The sequence below is a fragment of the Lissotriton helveticus genome, chromosome 2_2 (assembly GCF_964261635.1).
Source record: "Lissotriton helveticus chromosome 2_2, aLisHel1.1, whole genome shotgun sequence".
NCBI classification, from domain to species: Eukaryota; Metazoa; Chordata; class Amphibia; order Caudata; family Salamandridae; genus Lissotriton; species Lissotriton helveticus.
Window position 1 is genome coordinate 124,775,108 of NC_136060.1, and position 20,364 is coordinate 124,795,471.

Genomic DNA, 20,364 nt, shown 5'->3' on the forward strand with positions numbered 1-20,364 from the left:
AAATAAAAGATTATTTAGCCAAACTGGATGCAGATTATTGTTGAAGGGTCAATTACTCACAGACCTCAGGCTTCTCACACCTAGGGGGATATTTACAAGAACATTCTGGAGCGCGGTGTTATGCCAAATTTGGCAATGATGTGCTCTGACATTTTCAAAACGCAGGGATGCACTGTATTTACACAAATACAGTGCACCCCTGCATTTTCCCTAGCGCTGGTGCTACAAAAGCTGCCTAGCGCCAAAGCAGGCACCATTGAACGATGTTGCAAGGGTGTCTATGCTGCAGGGGCAATTGTTTATGTGCAGTAAAGGACACCTTCCTGCACATAAACAATCAGTAAAGGTAATTTACTATTTCTGTGTGTAATGCAGATGCAGCACACATAGAAAGAACAAAAAACAAGGAGAAATTAACAATTTCTCCTAGTATCGCCATTATAAGACCAGGTATTACCTGGCCTTCGTTTTTGTCGCTGCCGCCAACTTGTAAATCTGGGGCAGCGTCAAAAAGCAATGGTTGTTGCGGTGGAACGCCCACTGTAAAATCCTTTGCCCACCACCATTTCCGCAGCAGACTGCGGCGGAAAGGGGCATATTTACAAGGTGGCATTAAGCCATGTTAAGTGGCTTTGCGCTACCTTGTAAATATGGGGTATGGCGCAACACCTCTGGAGCGTCAGAAAAAGTGGTGCTCCGGCAGCTTTACGCTTGTAAATATGCTGCCTAGTTTGTGAAAAAAAGCAACTCCAACCGCTGCACATTGTCCAGTGTATCGCACAGTATATCTAGCCGAAATTACCAGAATAATTTGAATTTGTTACAATGCCACTGAATAGTTTCTGAATATTAGAGTAGTAAATTTGAAGTCGCTGGCATGTTTTTCATTCATTACCTTGACCTGTACTCCAGGAGACCTTGCAGAAGAGGAGATTACTTTTGACGGGTTCTCTGTTTTCTGCAGACTGGCTACTAGGGTGCTCTGTAGAGGAATCACGAGAAGTGCCCACTGTGCTGATGCAGAGGCCGGTTAATTATCTGGTTTGGTTGGAAGGGGAGGTTTCCAATCAAAAGGAACAGCTTTTAATAAAACTGCAAAGATGGTCTCACTGCGCAGAATTATCTCAAAGGCGCGACCACACCCGAAATGCGACCGAGTTTTGAAACATTTTGCTGATTGTCCAGTTAATGATCCATGTTTAATAAAGCTCTATCACCTAAACTACCTATGCTCCAGCTCATTACAAAGGACTTTGGATCTATCTTCTAGGTCTTTTTTTAATAATGAACAACATCTTGCCTGATTGAAAGCAACTGTATAATGTATCATGTAGAGTTCAAAAAGTACTTGTCCAGCGTAAAGATCATCCCTAATTCTCTTTGGAAAAAACTCAGTCCCTTTTTTCCAGTGAGCACAGACCTTCACACTGACCACTGGGCAAGAAGCCTACAATCGTATCACAATGTGATGCAACAACAGGAAAAAATGTAGTTGGACGCTGTTTCGGACTGAACTACAAGCATGACAGTTCATGGTACAAATTTACACATCAGAGCATTAATAAACATATAATAAACATGACCCATTAAGAGGCCTCGTGGTACCAGAGAAAAGAGGGAGAAAAATTAGCCAACTGTACTATCAACAAGTCATAATATATATAAATAAATACAAAAAAATAAAATAAACATCCATCATCTCTCTTTTATGGGTTTATGTTGATGTTTTGCCACACTTAACCACAGGGAACCTTCCTCAGGGCAGACAAAAATTGCATTTGTTCTATATCCATTGACTTACTTTGGAACCTCCGCATTTCCCAAAAGAACATGCTGGGCAGGGAAAAACAAAATAGCTTCATCAACTACAGAATCATTTATGGGTGTGGCACAGTATTGGTTCTAGAAGGATAGTATTCAATCCATCTTATTTTTGCCCCAAAAGGGGATGCAAGAGTAATGCATATTAATTATGAGAGAGTGCTTATGTAAAATGCTATTATTGTTGCATTTAGTAGAAACGTTACTCAAATAAGACCCCTTCCAGCCTGGCACATTTAGGTGAACATGACAATTTCCCACAACTGACAACAAGTCCAAGATTATTTTCAGCTGCAGATCTTTCCTTTCAATATGTAAGGAAACTAGATATGAAGATCCATATTTCCCAGTGACATGGTTTGGTCAGATGGTTGTAAAAATAGGAACAAAATCATGATCACCAAAGACATCATCTTTCCCCATATCCTCATTCTGGTTTTTATGGAGTTGGGGACCAAGACATTTGCAGAACATTTGGATTGAGGAGATATGGCATTCTATGGTTTTTGAGTGGAACAATACCGGAGAACTCTCTTAAAACAAAAGATTAGTCCAAAGAGACTACTTTGATAACATTATATTGCAAGGTGTTAGTTCACACTTCTCTTACACTTGCCAATATGCTTTTGACAAGCAAAATATGCGACTCTAACTTTGTAATTCATTTTATTAATTTATTTAGTTACTCAACCCCGTTCAACCGTATTCCGGAGTTTACTAGCCCACAACCTGCCCCTGTCCTACCGCCCTGCAGCACTCCCTCAAGGAGCCGCCACTGCTCAGTCTGCTACAGACATTCATCACAAGAGGTCTTGTGGTCATCAAAATAATCTTGTTCGTAATTGATGTTGTAAGTCTCGCATTACTGTGTCTGGACATGATTCTGCGTGGGTTGGGCAATTTACTAGCTTTCTGGGTATGCAGGATATTACAATGATATCATTTTAATCTTGGTAAGGAATAGTATTTTGAGGTGTTTAGAGTTCCACTGAGGGAAGTAACACAAAGCAGAATTTCTGAGGGTTAATAAAGTTATACAGAATTGACTCATGCCCCCGTAATTGTGAATGAATGCAGGTAGCTGAATGCCACTGCAGTACCATGCACCGATCTAACATGCTCTCACTGTGTGCAATCCATAGATTTTTCTAATTGCCTGAGTTTACCTTGGGTGAGACAAAACTGTACTTTACAGACATAAATTACACCCCTGTGTGCTAAAATGCATTAGTTAAGTGCATTTACAAGTCAGCATGGTGCTGTATTTTCAAGTTTAGGGGTACAGCTGGTAATATGGGAGTTGCAGGGCGCGGTACCGTGCTCAAGTAAGGGAATGCTGTCAAACCCATAGGTCTGTGACTATTCACGCACCTTTTGCAGATAGAATTCCGACCTTGAAACAGGCAGGAGTAAGTACTTTACAGTGTGGAAAGGGGGCGGAAGTACACTCTAGTATTTAATAGCAGTGCAACGGTAGGTGTTTTCCTGTGGAAACAAAAACTAGATTTGCTCATGCAGTTAATATCTACTCATGCACCATCTCCCACTTGGCGACTCTGCAAGTGTACACTTTGCGACTTAGGGCCAGATGTAGGTGGCCAATTACCGGTCGGTAACGGCCGAATTCGGCCGTTACCGACCGGTAATTGGAATTTGAGATGTAGGTCACTCAATTTTACAGAATCGGTAAATTTACCGATCGGTAAATTTACCGATTCTGTAAAATACCGAGTCGGTATTTTTACCGAATCAGTAAAATTGAGATGTAGGTGGGACTCTTCTGAGTCCCACAAGCCTTACCGAATCGGTATTTTACCATCAAATCCTATTTGATGGTAAAATACCGATTCCGGTGTGCATGCACATGTGTGAAAGCACACCTGTGCCATATGACAGGCAGACCTGCCCGGTATGCCTGCCACATGGCACCCGAACCTGTTTTGGGGGTGCTAGAGGGTGTCAAAGTGACACCCCCTGCACCCTTGTGAAATTCGGTATTTACCGATTCGGTAAATACCGAATCGGTAATGCCCATTCATTCCTATGGGCTTCATAGGAATGAATGGACATTACCGGTCGGTATTTACCGAATCGGTAAATACCGAATATTTCCGATTCTGTAAATGCACATCTGGATTCACCTACATCTCCCTCCTTCTATTTTACCACTTCTTAAATACCGAATCGGTATGATTCGGTATTTAAGAGGTGGTAAAATAAAATTACCTACATCTGGCCCCAAAAGTTCTCAAGGAAGTTTATAGCCCTTGTAGGGTTCCACAGTGATCCCTGAGAATCGTTGTGAATCTCTAACCCTATTCTCATCCTGACAGGAGGACGCGCCTGAACCGGGGTTACGAATTTGTGGAAACTTGGCTGTTTTCTCACTTTATTTCTTCTTCAATAAAAAAACTTTAAAAGATTTTCATATTGATGCATTGCTCTTCGAATTACAATGCAGATATAATAGAGCGTTTCGTATTTAGGACAAGTTAATGTCCAACATACACGTCAAGAATTTGTCAGGAGCGGCGATGACGTCAGCTTACCATCATCCCCGGAAAGGAAGGCTCTCCATGTTACAAAACATCAGGCAGAGCAGCGCCTAGCGGGCGGATGAAAACACACAGCGCTGCTAGTTTTCATCACTTTGTTGTGATCCTAATGCAGTAATTATTATACCATCCTGTGTAGATTGAATATATGCATTGCAATTAAATGACAGCCTCCCCCGGTAAATTCAGCGCGCTGTCTCACCAGTGCTAATATTTATCTTCACAAGGGTCCCCTTTAATCTTTTTTCTTGTGATTCAAGCAAAGGATCTCTGCTTGAAAACCAGGTGCACGTGAACGGCTCTGCCTGTGCGGTGTAAACAGTGATGATTATCCCCAAATGGCCTTGTGCTTTGGCAGCTGGACACTCTCCAGTGCGTCCTGTTATTACTGGCAGCTCTCCTTGAAGCTTTGCTGAGAAGTTGGACAACAAGGCAGAAGCGGGAAACGGCCTTTACAACGCGGGCCGAGCCACGTGTGCCATTTCCCCACTGGTGAAACCATGTTTCCTTTAACCACGCATATGCGTGGGTAAGGCAGTGTCAGTGGTGTAACGAAAGTTGAAGGAGCACCCCTGCAATTTATTTATTTATAAAAATGTTATATAGCGCTAGCTAGACCCGGGGGTATCAGAGCGCTTTACATACACAAAGGAAAAGAAGTTGTTGCACTACATCAAATGACACAGGCCCCCCTCTGGATCGGGAGCTATCAAGTCTGAGTACTGTGCTGAGGCTCAGTGCCACCCCCCCCACCCCCCGGACCGCGGGGGCTGCGGGGGCCTGTGTTACGCCCCTGGGAAGGGTGCGGTTTAGATGCGGGTGGGCAGTCCTAGCTAGAGGAAGGATCGGGAGACATGGACATGCTTGGGTAAGTGGGGTCGTGTTTTGGAGGTAGGGGTAGTTTTTAGGGGTGGGGTCGTTTGTAGGGCTAGATGGTGTCGGGGTTGTTTTCAGGGCTCGGGGGGGGGGCTAAAGTTGTTTTTACGGCTCACTTGGGTTGTGTTGTTTTTAGGGCTCAGGGGGGTCAGGGTTGTTTTAGGGCTCAGGGTTTTTTTTAGGGTTCTGGATGTTTTTAGGGTTAAGTGGGAGAATCAGGGTAGTTTTTAGGACTCAGGGGGTCGGGTTGTTTTTAGGGCTTGGGGTGGTTTGGGGTTGTTTATAGAGCTGGGGGTCAGGGTTGTTTTTAGGACTCAGGAGGCCTGGGTTGTTTTTAGGGCTCCGGGGGTTGGGGTTGTTTATAGAGCTCGGGGGGGGGGGGGTTTAGGGCTCAGGGAGGGGGGTCTGGGTTGTGTTCTTTACCACACATATCTCTTTACCAGTCCTGCCTTTACCACAAAATTGGTGGTAAAGGCATGTGTGGCAAAGAAGTGCATTGTTAAGACACATTAGTTGCTCGGCCAGCGTAGTAGAGGCACTCACGGTTTAGCCATACGTGTCTCTGTAATACAACTAAATAAAGGGGGGGGGTTTACCCAATGAAGTCACTAGGGACCTGGGTGCTAAATGATACAGAATAAGGGGTCCCAGTGGCAGTATCAAAAGTACACAAACAAACTACTTCATATCATACAAAAATTCAATCACAAACTAATAATTCCACACACTGTTATTTATTCACAATGTGCTTGTTCATATTTCTTTATGGTAAATTCGTAACAAAATTATTGTAGTGCCCCAGGAGAGGGAGGGTAAGGGACAGTGATAGTGTAGGGAAGGAGTGTGCAAGGTAGGTTATTCGTGACAGAAATATCAATTTACAATTATTATACAATCAATATAGCTGGCTTCAGAGCCCTGAGCAAGTACAATGGATGAGCTAAGTGTCTTATGCGCCACTTGAACCACACTACAGAAGCGAGTGCAGTTTGTTCATAATACAACTTCCGCGAATTTCGGAAGAAGGTGGCAGTTTGCACCATTAGAAATTCGAAGGTTTGAATATGAAAGCAGAGTCCCTCACATTTTGGTGTGTCATTCAACTCAGCTGAGACATTTATGTGCCTACTAGATTATTGTGAAGTTTGTTGCTTAATTCAACATCACTTTGGAAGTGGTTCTACTTAATGAGAACACACTGGATAAATATCGATCCTGATAAATACTACTGGCTCCATTGACGCTCCCCGTTTCTCCTTTTCAAGTTGTTAGATGACCAGCCCAACTTTCCATGAGAAACCAGTGCTTCCCAGGCTTCTTTTTGTCCTGATGAAGACCCCTCCTTAAGGTGTGACGTATCCTACCAGTATAATTGGGGTCGAAACGTCGACAGCCACTACCACCTACCAGTCGATGCAACCTCCATTTTTACTTATTGATTAGTAGCATCGCTATTATGGTTTCTTTGTTAAATAATGAGCAGTAATAGCTCATCCATTGTACTGGCTCAGGGCTCTGAAGCCAGCTATATTGATTGTATAATAATTGTAAATTGATATTTCTGTCACGAATAACCTACCTTGCACACTCCTTCCCTACACTATCACTGTCCCTTACCCTCCCTCTCCTGGGGCACCACAATAATTTTGTTACGAATTTACCATAAAGAAATATGAACAAGCACATTGTGAATAAATAACAGTGTGTGGAATTATTAGTTTGTGATTGAATTTTTGTATGATATGAAGTAGTTTGTTTGTGTACTTTTGATACTGCCACTGGGACCCCTTATTCTGTATCTGTAATACAACTGGCGGAAACATGTACTTTGCATTTGGTACAGGGGTATTGGATGAACTTGCTTCCGCTTTCAACTTGAGTTGACTCTTATCGGTTTTTAGATCTGACTTGACAGTGCAACTCTCTACCGGCCTCTTGGAAAAAATTCCTAACGTATGCAGACATTGGGGTTTTGGCTTCTCCCAGTGAAATATTACTCTCTCATCTCATGCTATTAACTTTGGTGTATCATTTCCCCTTGTAGGAAGTCCTTCCATTGAAATGTGTGAGAGACTATTTACACCTGAAAAGTACACTCATCAAACTATCACATTCAATAACGTTTTTTATACTAGATACATACATTGATGAAATTTGCTGCATTACTGCACCAGATTTCAGATACTTATGTGTGTTTTTCTAACATTTTGCCATAAGAGATAGGATCTTAGTCACAACATGTTTGCGGTAGTCTGACTTACGTATAGAAATATCTGCAAAGTAGAAATGCATATTTTACACCTGATTCATAAAGAACGGGGCTAATGGTTATGCATGCAATCCATAAATGCCTACTGTATACATGCTGAGAACTGTGAATGTGTATGCATTGTGATCAATGATGGAAGAGCTCATTATCATAAGTCTTATGATTAAGGGTCTGAAATTATGAAGTACACCTTCATTTAAACTGAAGCTGAAAAGTCTTTTTTGATTATTGTGGGCTTCATGAGATCATAAAAGGTTAGGGTTCTTGGCTAGGGTAATCTTGTTTCGAAGCTCTTCTCTACGAGTGAGAAGCCTGAATAGGAGAAGTCCAGACATTGATTCAGAAGGGAGCAAATTGGGAAGTCCAGATCAGGCAATAAGTGGCAAAATAAGCTCTTATTCAAGACACACATATATTACTCTGAATGTGGATCTGTAACTACCTTAAGTACTCAATTCTGTTTTAAGCTAATGAAGATCATAATTCCAACATTTGAAGTATTTAGAAAAATCAACTTGAAACAGCATTTTTATCTGGTACTTCTGCCAGATTGCTACACCAAAACCTCTTCTGCAGAAGACAAGTTCGATGCCATTGACAATTTTATGCTTGACCGAGAAAGCCTTGAGTTAGATTTGCGTGGTAATTATGAGCCAGTATAGAGCTTGTAGAGTTGGAGCGATGCGGACCTGGGATTAAAGGCATTGCTGCATTCTTGTGGTACATTTCTGCTTCCACTGGAGACACGTGTAGAGGTTAATACGATTCCACTAGATACAGTGTGTTGACATAGTCAGATCTGGATAAAAAACGCTCTTGCCCTCATCACCTCCTTTCTGACAGGGAGAGAACATAGAGTCTGTTGGGATAACCTTAAATCAGACAAATTCTACCTTCCTTGCGGAGTCCCTGAGGAATCGGCGCTTTTGCCCACACTATTTAACATATATGTGTGACTCCACTGGCCAAACTGGTTAGGGACCATGGCTTATTGCTTGTGTCATGCGCCGACGACACACAAATAATAATTTCCATATCCTCCTCGGAAGATGTGCCATCAGCCAGGCTTTACAGCTGTCTTGCTCACATCATACAATGGATGCACCTAAACTATCTAAAGTTGAACACTCAGAAGACGGAGGTTATGGAATTTGGCTCTGGTCCTCCCATTTGGAACTCTGCCTGGTGGCCGGCGATGGCAGGAGCATGTTCACAGCCTGTGACCAAAATGAGAAACCTGATGGTGGTGTGTGACACTCAGCTCAGCTTCATTGGACCGATAAACCAGGTAACCTCTACCTGCTACTTTAGTCTAAGGATTTTGCGAAAGATTTTACTGTTTCTCCCAATGGAGTTAAGGAAAACGTTTGTGGTAGCACTCATTCTGTCTCGGATTGATTATTGCAATGCCCTCTATCTTGGGGCGGATAAGAGACAATTGATCAAACTGCAATTGCTGCAGAACGCTGCTGCCCGTACCCTATTGAACCTTCCTAAATACAGTCATATATCTGGAGCCATTAGAAAACTTCAATGGCTTCCAGTCAAGGAGTGGATTGAATTCAAGGCACTATGTTTGGTTCACAAAACCTTGTATGGCGGAGGACCAATGGAATACCTTAAATTATTCCATTGGTACATTCCGGGCCGCTCCCTGAGGTCAGCAAAGCAAGCACTGGTTAATGCCCCAAAAGTCAAGAAGACAAAATGGAGTGCCAGATGTCTCTCTCATCTAGCTCCAAAGTTATGGAACAAGTTTCCACTTAATATTGGATCTCAACCGGTCCACACACATTTCTGTGCCTCTTGAAAACCTGCCTCTTTCCCACCCAGTAACAACCTGCTCTTTCTTGGGCTTCCTCATATCTCTGCTATCTTAGCGCCAAGATGCCTCGGCAATCAAGCCCTTTACAAATCTTTTACTTACTTACTAACAAAGGACTACTTTCAGTTCTGGTTGTAAGATGGCCTGTGCGAAATTTCAATTACACCAGAGTAATTTCAGCTAATTCTCCATCTCTCTTTGAAGTGGAATTACCGATAATTAGGGAATTACTCCTCCTCGCGTAATTAAAAGAAATTTTGGGGGAAATATATAAACACAAGAGCACATTTACCAAGCACGAGAGATCTCATGCGCTCACTTTTTGTGTTCCACTGAATTTAGTGCTGTTTTTTAGTACAAAATGAATTCTCACATGCACTTTGCACTAAATGTTATTAGAAACTGGGCATACATTCTACTCCAAGAGCACATTTAGCAAACACTCACTATTTGTGTTCTGTTGTATTTAGAACTATTTCTTAGCGCCAAATGCATCTTCTCATCCATTTTGGATGCAAGTGGACATTTTCTAACCAAAAATAGCGCTGAACGCAAAATTAATCTTCTCACATAATTCAAGAGTAATCTCACTGACATTTTAGGTAATTCCACATGATTATACTATACTGAATTACGAGTGTTACACCCACCCCTAGTTGTTAGAATTTAGGACAGCCCAAAATCCTTGCAAAGAGTCTCAGTCTGAGGTACAATGCAGAGGTTGATGTCCAAAGTAAATGTCAGGTTTCTGAAACTAAGCAATGATATAAACTGGAACTTCTGGCAGTCCAAGTGGGTTTCATAGCTACAAGAGCATCTATAAAGAGGGCTGGTATAAAGCCTTTCCCAGCAGTTGAGAAATTGGGGTTTCGTGGCATTAACTTTGAGGTGATATCAGCTCATTCAATTTTCATTTGCTAGCAGCCATGAGCTAAGTGTACAGCCATTGATGCCAGATGTTTTCTTCATTATAAGAATGAGTTGTAGTTGTAGCAAATAGGCCCAAAGGACCTTTGATAATAGACTTAGATAAAAAAACGAAATTGTTATTGTGGAGCCTTGTGACAAACTTGACTTACTGTGCATTGTGTGAGATTAATATAATGGGGGAGAGGGAGGCAATCTAAACTTACCTAGAAAGAAAGAAGGTTAGCCATTTCAATGCCTTGTTTTCCCATCTGGTGCAATATATAGACAAGCTTGAGGTGGGTAACAATAAGTAGTTGGAGTATCAGAATTTTTCTACGTAAGTAACTACAATGTTTTTGAGCTAGGTTTTATCAAATGTATTTAATGATTAGCAGGACTTAGAGAATTATAAAATACACGCGATATCGCTCCTATAATGTTGTCTTGGAAAGATATGTTTTAGACTTGAACTGATTACATGCTTTCTGTAGTGAGGCGGATACATTATTGATACTATTGATTAGTACCAATCACACAAGCTAGCTTAAGTCATAACATGATGCCTACATTAGAAACCTTGGACTTGGTCTCATATGGATGCTGTGAACCCCCTCAATCCGGTATCAATACGTTTCTGCGTCTCCTTTTTGGAGTCTTCTTTCTGTGTATCTTTGAGACCCTGCATCCTCATGGGTTGATCATTGAGGACCATGGCCTCTCATGGGCAATAGATTGCAGCAATCTCTATCACCATAAAGAGGAATCAAGTGACACCTTAATACTTAGTGCTGGGATTCTCTCCAGTTGAGGGGAGCTGAGTGGAGCCAGAGGCAACCAGATTTACCAGCACCGGAATGACCACAGGCCCAGTGTAAGAAGACTACTCTCTGATTTCAGCGCACCGTCACAAATTCTTCTCTGTGTCTCGCTCGTACTCCACATCTACGTACCTTGCAGAGGGCACGGGACATTGTATTAGGATCCTGGATAAAGAATAATTGGGGTTGCCAACTTTTCAAATGTATGGTGTAATGGGGTTCCCAGTCAGTTTCATTGCACCTAAACTGCCCCACCAAATATACTCCAAATGAAAGCATCTCGCTAGAATGTTTTTTTTTTCCAAAAGAATTCCTAGAGTCTTCTTTAAAATCTCCGTAAGTTAAGTTCAAAAGTGGCATGACTTTGCAGGATCTCACTCCGCCACTACATCAGTGCTACATGCCAACTCACAAACTAAGCTCATACACATCACTAGTAAGTTAGATCTAGATTGTCAATGAATGAGTCGCAGGAAGGGCTGTAAGGATGGGAGGGTCAACTGGTGGATTTTGATTATACATAAAGTGTGGCCACAAACCAAATACATGAAATTCAGGGGAAAATAGGCAGCATCTTTTAATTGCAGCAGACATTTGGATCAGAACTTTGAGGATGGCGCTATCATTGCTGGTTAGTGTTTCGATGCCGAGTGTTCATCTTAGTTGCATCTGTTACTTTCAAAAGTGGCCTAAAAGCATCATGCTGGCACTCAAGAAATCACCCACTAGCCGACAGGAGCTGCAATGACGAGCGAGGCATGCCAGAAGTGTTTATGGGGTGCGGTTTGCAAACAGAAGTTTCCAAAGAGACAGACTTGTACTGAGATCCAAACTTTCAACACATTTAATATTCAAGACTTTAGTAGGTGTTTTGGCAAATTCATAAGTATTAGAGAATAGCGTCCTTTGAAACAGAAACTTTTAAAACAAACATATGAGGTGTGAGCGAGTTGCTAAAGGATTCCTTCCTATAAACTTAAATGCAAGGCTTCTCGTTAGTAAAAATGCTAAAATAATCTACTCCGGTTCATGGCGATTTGTAGGCGCCTACCCCTACAGAAAGGAGAGTGTATGCCTCATCTGCTGACAGCTTGTAGGCAATGTGCCACCTATGTGCTCTGGGAACTGAGGAAGAACAGCGGGGTTGGTAAAGGGGTCAGATTCAAATCGGTTCGAGTGCCACTAAATTGAAACTGTAGGACAGCGTTTTATTTTTGTCTGGAAGCAGCAGCATGCAAACAAGGAACAAGTACTTTCTTAAATGTATTTTGCAAGGCAATGGTTCATTCTGGTTAAGCGCAAAGTTTGGTGGACAGGACACCTGTCAAAAGTTGACGGACACCCCATAGCAGCCACGGTCCATGCAGGATAAGAGCAGTGGGGCCAGGTGGGGAGAATTTTGTCAGATGACGACGAGGGGAAATTAATTAATTATTTAAATTTCCCTCGTGGTCGTCTGTCGAATCACTCACCAACCGGGCCCCACCATCCCCACGCTCTTCCTTACATGGACCGCTCCTGCCCCATCTGCTGTATTATAAGTGCCTCAGGCTACAATGCTTGTAATACAGCATACGTGACATCCACTGTGTTTGTGATAGAGTATCCTATCTGCCAAACTCTAATATAAGTCCTCAAGTCCTGGGATGTTCTGTTTAATGTGGATGTAGGGGTTAAAGATGAAGGACATGATTAGAAACTGTGTTCAAGATGGATTTATTTTTACCTTTACACGTAATATAAAGTTAGATATATAATGTAAAGTGTTGTCAGTGGCTAAGGCCATGGCGACTCTGTTCTAGCTGACACCTGCAGAAGCTGACCCAGTCCCAGTCAGTGACTGAGCAAGAAGACTTGCATGGCCTAAGTTCATAACACAAGCATGATACACGTTGGCTTTCTGGGGTCTTCCAACTGCACAAAAAGGACCTCTTTGCTCCAGCCCTCCTGGGCAGCACAGCTTACTGTTGCATATTGACAAAGGGCCAGGAGCAGCAGGATCCAAGTCAGTGAGGAGTCTGGTGTCTTATAAGATGGGATGATGCACCATCTCTCAATCCTCAAATTCTCAAGTCTCAAAAATGTCTACACTTTGATGAAATTCGAAGAGTTTCCTTGCATCCCCTTACTTCTCACAACTGTCATTCTCAGATGCCCAATAGTTTCTGGTGCACAGTGTACAATCAGTGGCGTAGCAAGGAGGTGGCGGGGGGCAGTACGCCCCGGGCGGCATTAGTTTTTAAGGGCATTCACCCCCCCCTTACCTGCAGATGTTGCGGGGCAGAAAACGCAGGGATCGCCCCGGGCAACAAAATGTCTAGCTACTTCACTGCAAACAATTTATCTTAAGACAGAAAGAGAAACAAAAAGAGAGAGAAACAAAAGGTTAAGGAACTGAGGAAGTCTTCTCATTTATTAAGCCTGTCATTAGCCAAGACCTTTTGATTTTAGTAAAATTATACGTATTACTTACCTATAAAGATTTTAAGGTAGCCCTCTTCATCCATTGCGTCATTCATATTTTCCTTCTGCCCACTCCAGCATGCAGCATCGGGCAATGGATCAACACTTTCATCCAATGGCAAACTTTACTGTGAGTGAGGGAATTCTGCTGTTTCATAAGGAGCACAGACCATCACAAAGTAGTTGTGACAGGGACTACAATGGCAATGTGAGTTATTGAAACCCCATAAATAATTTTGCTTTTTTTCCAGTGCTGTTTTTGAAAAAAAAATTGAGGGCCTGTCACTTCCCAGTGTTGAAAATTTCCTCCTGGGTTCCTAGCATCGCTTAGTGCACTTCTTCCAGAACCCTTTACCTCTCAGGAGGCTACCGTGCAAAACATGGAGTGTGGTCCCCTAATTTTTGAGGGTCAGGCCCATGCTCTTCCAGCTTCATAGCTCCAAAGTATGTGCAATGGCAAGAGTTTCTTTTTGAATAGAACTGGCTGCCGAATATGGAACAAGAGCTATCAGTACTACACTGCAGAGATACTGCTTTAATTAGGCCACATATTAAATGCACTCGCTGAACTGTATTTATGAAACCAGGCCTCACTTCATTTATGTTTCTCCTTGTGAGGTGCAGTTAAGTCATCTAATTTCCTACTGTAACAGCCATTAGCCGCACCACACAATTAGCAGAGCCATCTGTCCTAGCAATGGACCGCAAGTCATGCCCACAAACACAGCCACATATACGGCCATATATACAGCATAATCACATATACAGTGTAGTCAAACATTATAGGTGCACAACTCCTAATTTGGACAGCACTAACAAACAGCACCCCTGATTGAATTCAGTATGTTACGCTGCTCACCCTGGTTTTTAGCACCCAGTGCTTGTCTCATGCTGTAAAATCACCACAGAAGGCACCATGTGGCATGCCAGAGGGCGCTTCTTCTTTCTGCCGCTCGAGTAGATTTCCTACTTGAGCGATAGCTTTCTCACTGCAAGTAGCAGCTTGTTCAACGTGTGCTGAAGCGACCTGCTGCGACTTCCCATGTTGAGAAATCTCACAGAGGGGCGGTCTAGCGCTCGATTTTTTCGCTCTCTCTCACCAGCTTAATGTTGGCGAGCTGCGGAGCGCGGAGTGAGCAAAACTCTGCGAATTTTGCCAGAGGAGCGGAGTTTATCGCCCACCCCTAGTTATTTGGTGTACCTGTGACATGCAAAATATAATAAAATAAATATAGAACAGGCTCACTTCTCCTGCATTTAAACACATTGGAGCTGATTCATAAAAGTAATTTCAGTCATAAATGAAAGTTTATAACCAAATTTACCTTACTTATTTAGGCCCAGAATTTACAAAGGGATTCCTGGCAGGTGTAAGCCCATTTGCAGATTTGGACATCTTTGAAACAAGTGAGGATTTCCTTGTGCTTCCTCGCAAGGGGTGGGAAAATGGGCCTTTAAGGCATTGCAAGGCATGCTTAGCCATAGAAGTTTGGAGGAACCCACAAACTACATTTGTGGGGGTTCATAAACTCATTATATTCCCTTTTCCAGCCTGGAAATGGTTGGCATTTTAATTCAACATGGTGCTGGTGTGAATTCGAATCCCGGAAATTAAGGTGGTGGGGTCCGGCTCTCTTTGAAATCGGCATCTTGAGCAATGACTTTGGGACAGCGCTGGAAGTGGAAACATGATTTAAAAGTGATACTAAATGATGTGGAGAGCGTTGAGGAGGACCTGGTGTTTACTAGCGGTACAGTGTGCCGGTGATCTGCCTTTATGAACTTGATACTCTTTTTGGAGACTGCCCAGAGTACATGGACCTCGCCCTAAATACATATCACTGCCCGTGGAAGTCATTGTTGTTCTTTTTACCCTTGTCCTGATGAGGCCTTGAAGGAATAGGGGCTGAAACGCGTCGACAGTTGGTGCTTGGAGTAATCCATTAAATTAAAAGTTGTATATAATTGAACACACACAATGTAAAATGTTTTTGGAGGTGTAGTTTGTACCTCGTGTATATAGGATTACCTTGCAGTGGATTGCTGGTAGTGAAAGCGCAAACACTGAAACTGAAAATTGGGGGGTAGGCAGGCCTGGACTGGCCGTAGCGGGCACCGGGCAATTCCCGGTGCGCCGCACTGGTGGGGGCCGGTTTTGGGACCGTGGGGGCCGATTTTGTTACAGAGCCGTTTTTGCAGCATAACTGCAAAATCGGCCTTGTAACAAAATCGGCCGAAAACCGGCACCAGTAAAGAGCTCGGCGGTACCCCCAACCCCCGGGGGGAATGGAGGGGCCGGCCGAGCCCTTTGCCAGGGCCGGTTTTGGTTCCCAGTCCGGCCCTGGGGGTAGGAAACAATATGTGACTAATTGAAGATATGTAAATATATGACTAATTGCATATATGTATATGTGTGTGTGAAATGTTTTTTTGTTTATGTTTAGTTTTGAATTTTACATGAATTTGAGAACAATTAAAACAAAGATAATAATTGTTCGGATCAGGAATACATATTAGTATGTGATTTTTTATGGATATAATTAATTGAGATGTAGACGACGCACCATTGAATAGGATAGTTTGATGTATCCTATAGTTACTATGAAGGTATCTATTCCTCCACATCATTATTTTGCATAGTGTGATATTTCTTAGTCCAGGTAGTAGAGGATTATTTGGGCAAACCCCAGGGATTCTTTAGTCTTGGTGTAAATTCCTTAGTACAGTGAGAAAGGGAATAATTCACCCCAAGATTTGGTGGGGGTGTAAGGGGAGGGGTTTTCTCCTTGGGAAAAACATTTTCCCCAAAAAGAGAAAGAAAAATTGCACTGGGGATCCTATTTCTATATTTATCATGTGTGCATGTCCCTACTGCTCCGTATAGCAGGATTTCGAGCCCAAATGGAATATCACATGACCTTACTAGGAACCCACCTGGAAACCTGTGCGTATTGCAGATTTTGTTACAAATTTATAGGAATTTTTGTGAACTTCAGAAAATTGCATATCTAATCTCCGGCATAGGTGTAAATCTACATGTGTACATTTATCCCTTCATTGTGAATCAGCTTAATTGAATCTTATGACTACCCCCTCACCAATGCTGAGTAACAAACTACCTGAGGGTAGATGAAACATAGATCTAAAAATGCAGAACTTAATTTGAGCTGGTGGTTCCAGAGGTGACCACCAGCTATATTTTTGGGAGCCAGCAATTATTTTCCACATCAAGGGGTTCATTAGGATGGCGGGCGGACGGTAAACAGGACCGCCTGCCATAAGGGCGGGGGTCCCGTGGGGGCAATTAGGATGCACCCGCCACAGTGGCGGGCGCCTCCTACATTCCTATCATTGTGGCGGGCGGTGCACTCAGCACCACCCACCACAATGCCAGGAAGGCATGTTGTGCACTTCCATGCACAACATGGCAGGCACCGCGCGGTGCCTGCCATGTTGTGCATGGAACTGCTGGGGGGTACCATAAGTACCCCCCATATGCACCGCCCAACCCCAGAGTCCCTGTGGGCCCGCAACGGGCCCCCAATGTCTAACACCGCATGCCTTTCCGTGGCAACAACGCCACCACGGAAAGGCATGTCCCCGCCTGCATAGTAATATGGCCGGCGGTGTCTAAGAGACACCGCCACCATATTAAACCCTTTTCCACCCGGTCAACTTGTTGACCAGGCTGAATAGCGGCGGACGGTATTACCGTCCGCCGCGGTCCCCCCCCCGCCATAGTAATATGGTGGGGGGAATTGGGTGGCGGGCGGGGTTGGATCACGGGCGGATCACCACCACCATGCGGGCGGTGGCGATCCATCCGTGATCCTAATGGGCCCCCAAATGTTTACCCAGGACAAAGGCGGGAAAACACACAGATCGGAAAGGTGGGGGAAAGATAAAAACCATCACAAATGGAGAAAGTAGGAACCTGCAAGAGTCAGTTAAAGGGGAGGGAGTATTTGTAGTGGATTAAAGAGTTCTGAAAGGGGTTTAAGGCTACAAGACTTGGTATTTGGAAAACCAACAATTAATTACACCAGCTGCATGCTTCTGAGCAGAGCTTCACACACATCACTCTTTCTTTCACAAATTAAGTACTGCAAAAATGTCTTTACTAACTCCCACCTACAGTACTCCCACTAGCAACAAGTGGAAAATTGTAGATTTCTACATATACATGCCCCTCCAACATTTCTTGGCACAACAAATGGAATTCTTCCTTACTTCTAAGCACCTCCTAGTTTGTGTAAACTTGAAATTCAGGCTGGGGGTAGATGGGGGCACTGAACTCCCTAGTAAAGAGATTGTATCTCTGTGCTGATTGCACCGCCTTTACCTTATTAAAGTCTATGCATCATATAGATACAGAGTGTACTTCATTACATGTGAAATTTGCAGTAAAAGAGCCCTTTATGTGTATTGCTCAACAGCTCAGTTGGACATGATTATAACTAGGGGTGGGTGGTAAACTCCACTACGCTGGAGGAGTTTGCGGACTTTTTCCACTCTGTGCTCTACTTGGAGTGTGGAGTTTGGCAAAATTTCAACCAACCGCCATGTGGCGGAGTTTACCGATGCCCATCCCTAAGGCATTCTCAAGCTAGTTTGTCCTGTAGCATAGTCCCTAAGGCAGTATAGTCTGGATGTTAAGTTAGTGCTCTAACTGTAAAAGAACTCCGCCGCAGGTACAAACCCTTCTTTTGAGTTTCTGCTGCTCAATACTTCTGCGTCTTGCAGGGTAGTGCATTTCATCATCGAGAATAGCAATGACACTGGTGGGCATGGTAACAGGTCAGCGTTCTGGTGGAAGTGTCTCGCTATACACCAACATGCTTTGAGTGCGATATGAAGAAACTGCAGGAGTCAAGGAGGCGGAATTTCCAGCTGAAGTTGTGCATTGGGCAGAAAGAAAAAGCAGCTACTGGGAAGTACTTGCAGTGTGGCAGGTAAAAAGCAAAGATGCTCAAGCTTTTTCTTTGTGTCACTGTCTAGAGGGCAAAGCAAAGAGGATAGGGATGGGCAGAGGTTCGCAATGAAGTGGGATAATTTGTAAAGTGATGGAGTCTGGTCCTAGGCTTTTCACCTTCAAGGCATAAACGCATGTGTTAGTTTTATTAGTTGAATGGAAACAAATCAACTTTACACCGCCTATGACTATTTGTTCGCACAGAAAAGCCCAGTAGTAAACTGTAGATCGATAGAGATTAGACAGCTGTTTTCTGGTGTGCTGGCTCCATGAGGAAGATGACTGGAATCACTGATTTCCTGTTAGCCATAAGCAGCGAGCATGGATGAAATTGTACTTGAGCTCATACTACAAACTGGGTGTTGGTACACAATCCAGCGACCTGTTGGGTAGTGGCATGTCCAAGCATCGCTGAGGTGATCTTGGGCGATCTGACTCATTAGGGGATAGATTGAGCTGGTACCAGGACTCCTGGCAGGAATCTCATAGCATAAGCTGATTGTCACTGCATAAGGCAACAGCTAAGAGATCGATTGCCCAACCCACGGATGGCCTAACAAGTTCGGCGCCACCAGGCAGGCATAGCAAACTTCCATTTTTCAGTACTTGCTCAGCTGTCTGAGAATCCGGCTTGTTACCTGTCCTTCTTGCACTTCCACCCTCGACGATATCACTCCGCCTAATAGAAAGGTAGAAATCTCACACCCGGTCATTACACCATCAGAAAAAAGTCACAGGTTCTACATAAACAACCCACTTCTTTTCATGATGCTACCACATGAGAACTCCCAACCAATAACCCACACACAAGCTAATACTGCCTCCCCCACCCCGAACCCAGCAGAGAGCACAGCCAGATTCCAAAAACGTAATACTCTGCCTCAGGCAGCCTGTTAGGAACTAGTGGTGGGCGGAACACCACAGAATCTTACAGAGTGTTTATGTAGCTCCGCAGATTAAAACTCAATGAGTTCTGCCTACCCCTAATTATATACTCATGATGTCACTGAATAATGAGTTCTGCCTACCCCTAATTATATACTCATGATGTCACTGGATAATATAACATTTCTGATGCTTTAGGCTAAGAAGTTAGGAAATCAAGACCTAGATGGACTTGCCATAACAATGGTTAAGGCACATCTTTATGTTAGTAGTGAATTATTCAACACCACCTTTTGCTTTGTGTTTTGTTTAGTGGATTGAGCCCAAGTTTACAGAGAGGCAGTACATGTATAGAATTATTTGTAAATGTCTCAAGTAATTGTCATAAGAGCTATTGACAAATAGCACTGTTAGACACCAAGGGAATTATTTTTGCTAAACACTTACTGGAGGGAATCAAATAATGGGCTGATTAAAATAATTCCTGTTCTGCTGATGTTACCTACATGGCCATATACAACCCTATCTCATGGTTAACCAAAACACTTTTTGGTTTGTGCTGACTCTCCCCCTACCTCACAATAGTTATTTGTTCATTAAAAATGTGTTATGACCATTTATGTTTATATCACTCATTACAAGATTTAAAGGAAAGGGAGAAAAGATTGTGTGCAGTGAGAACTAGCTTTATAACTCTTCTGAACGGATCACTGAAACAATACCGATGTCACAAATATAGAATTACCACAATATCGAGTAAAAAATATAGAATGCAAAAATATCGAATCCCTATCTCCAAACAAGTACAAAAATATCGAATCAAAAATATCGTTGTTAAAAATATAGTTAGTCAAAATATCGAATTTTTTAAAATGCTTTAAAACAATTATAAATTAATAAAATAATAAATATAATTAACTTAAACATATTTAAAATACTTATATTACCTTAAATTTAATTAATAATTAATT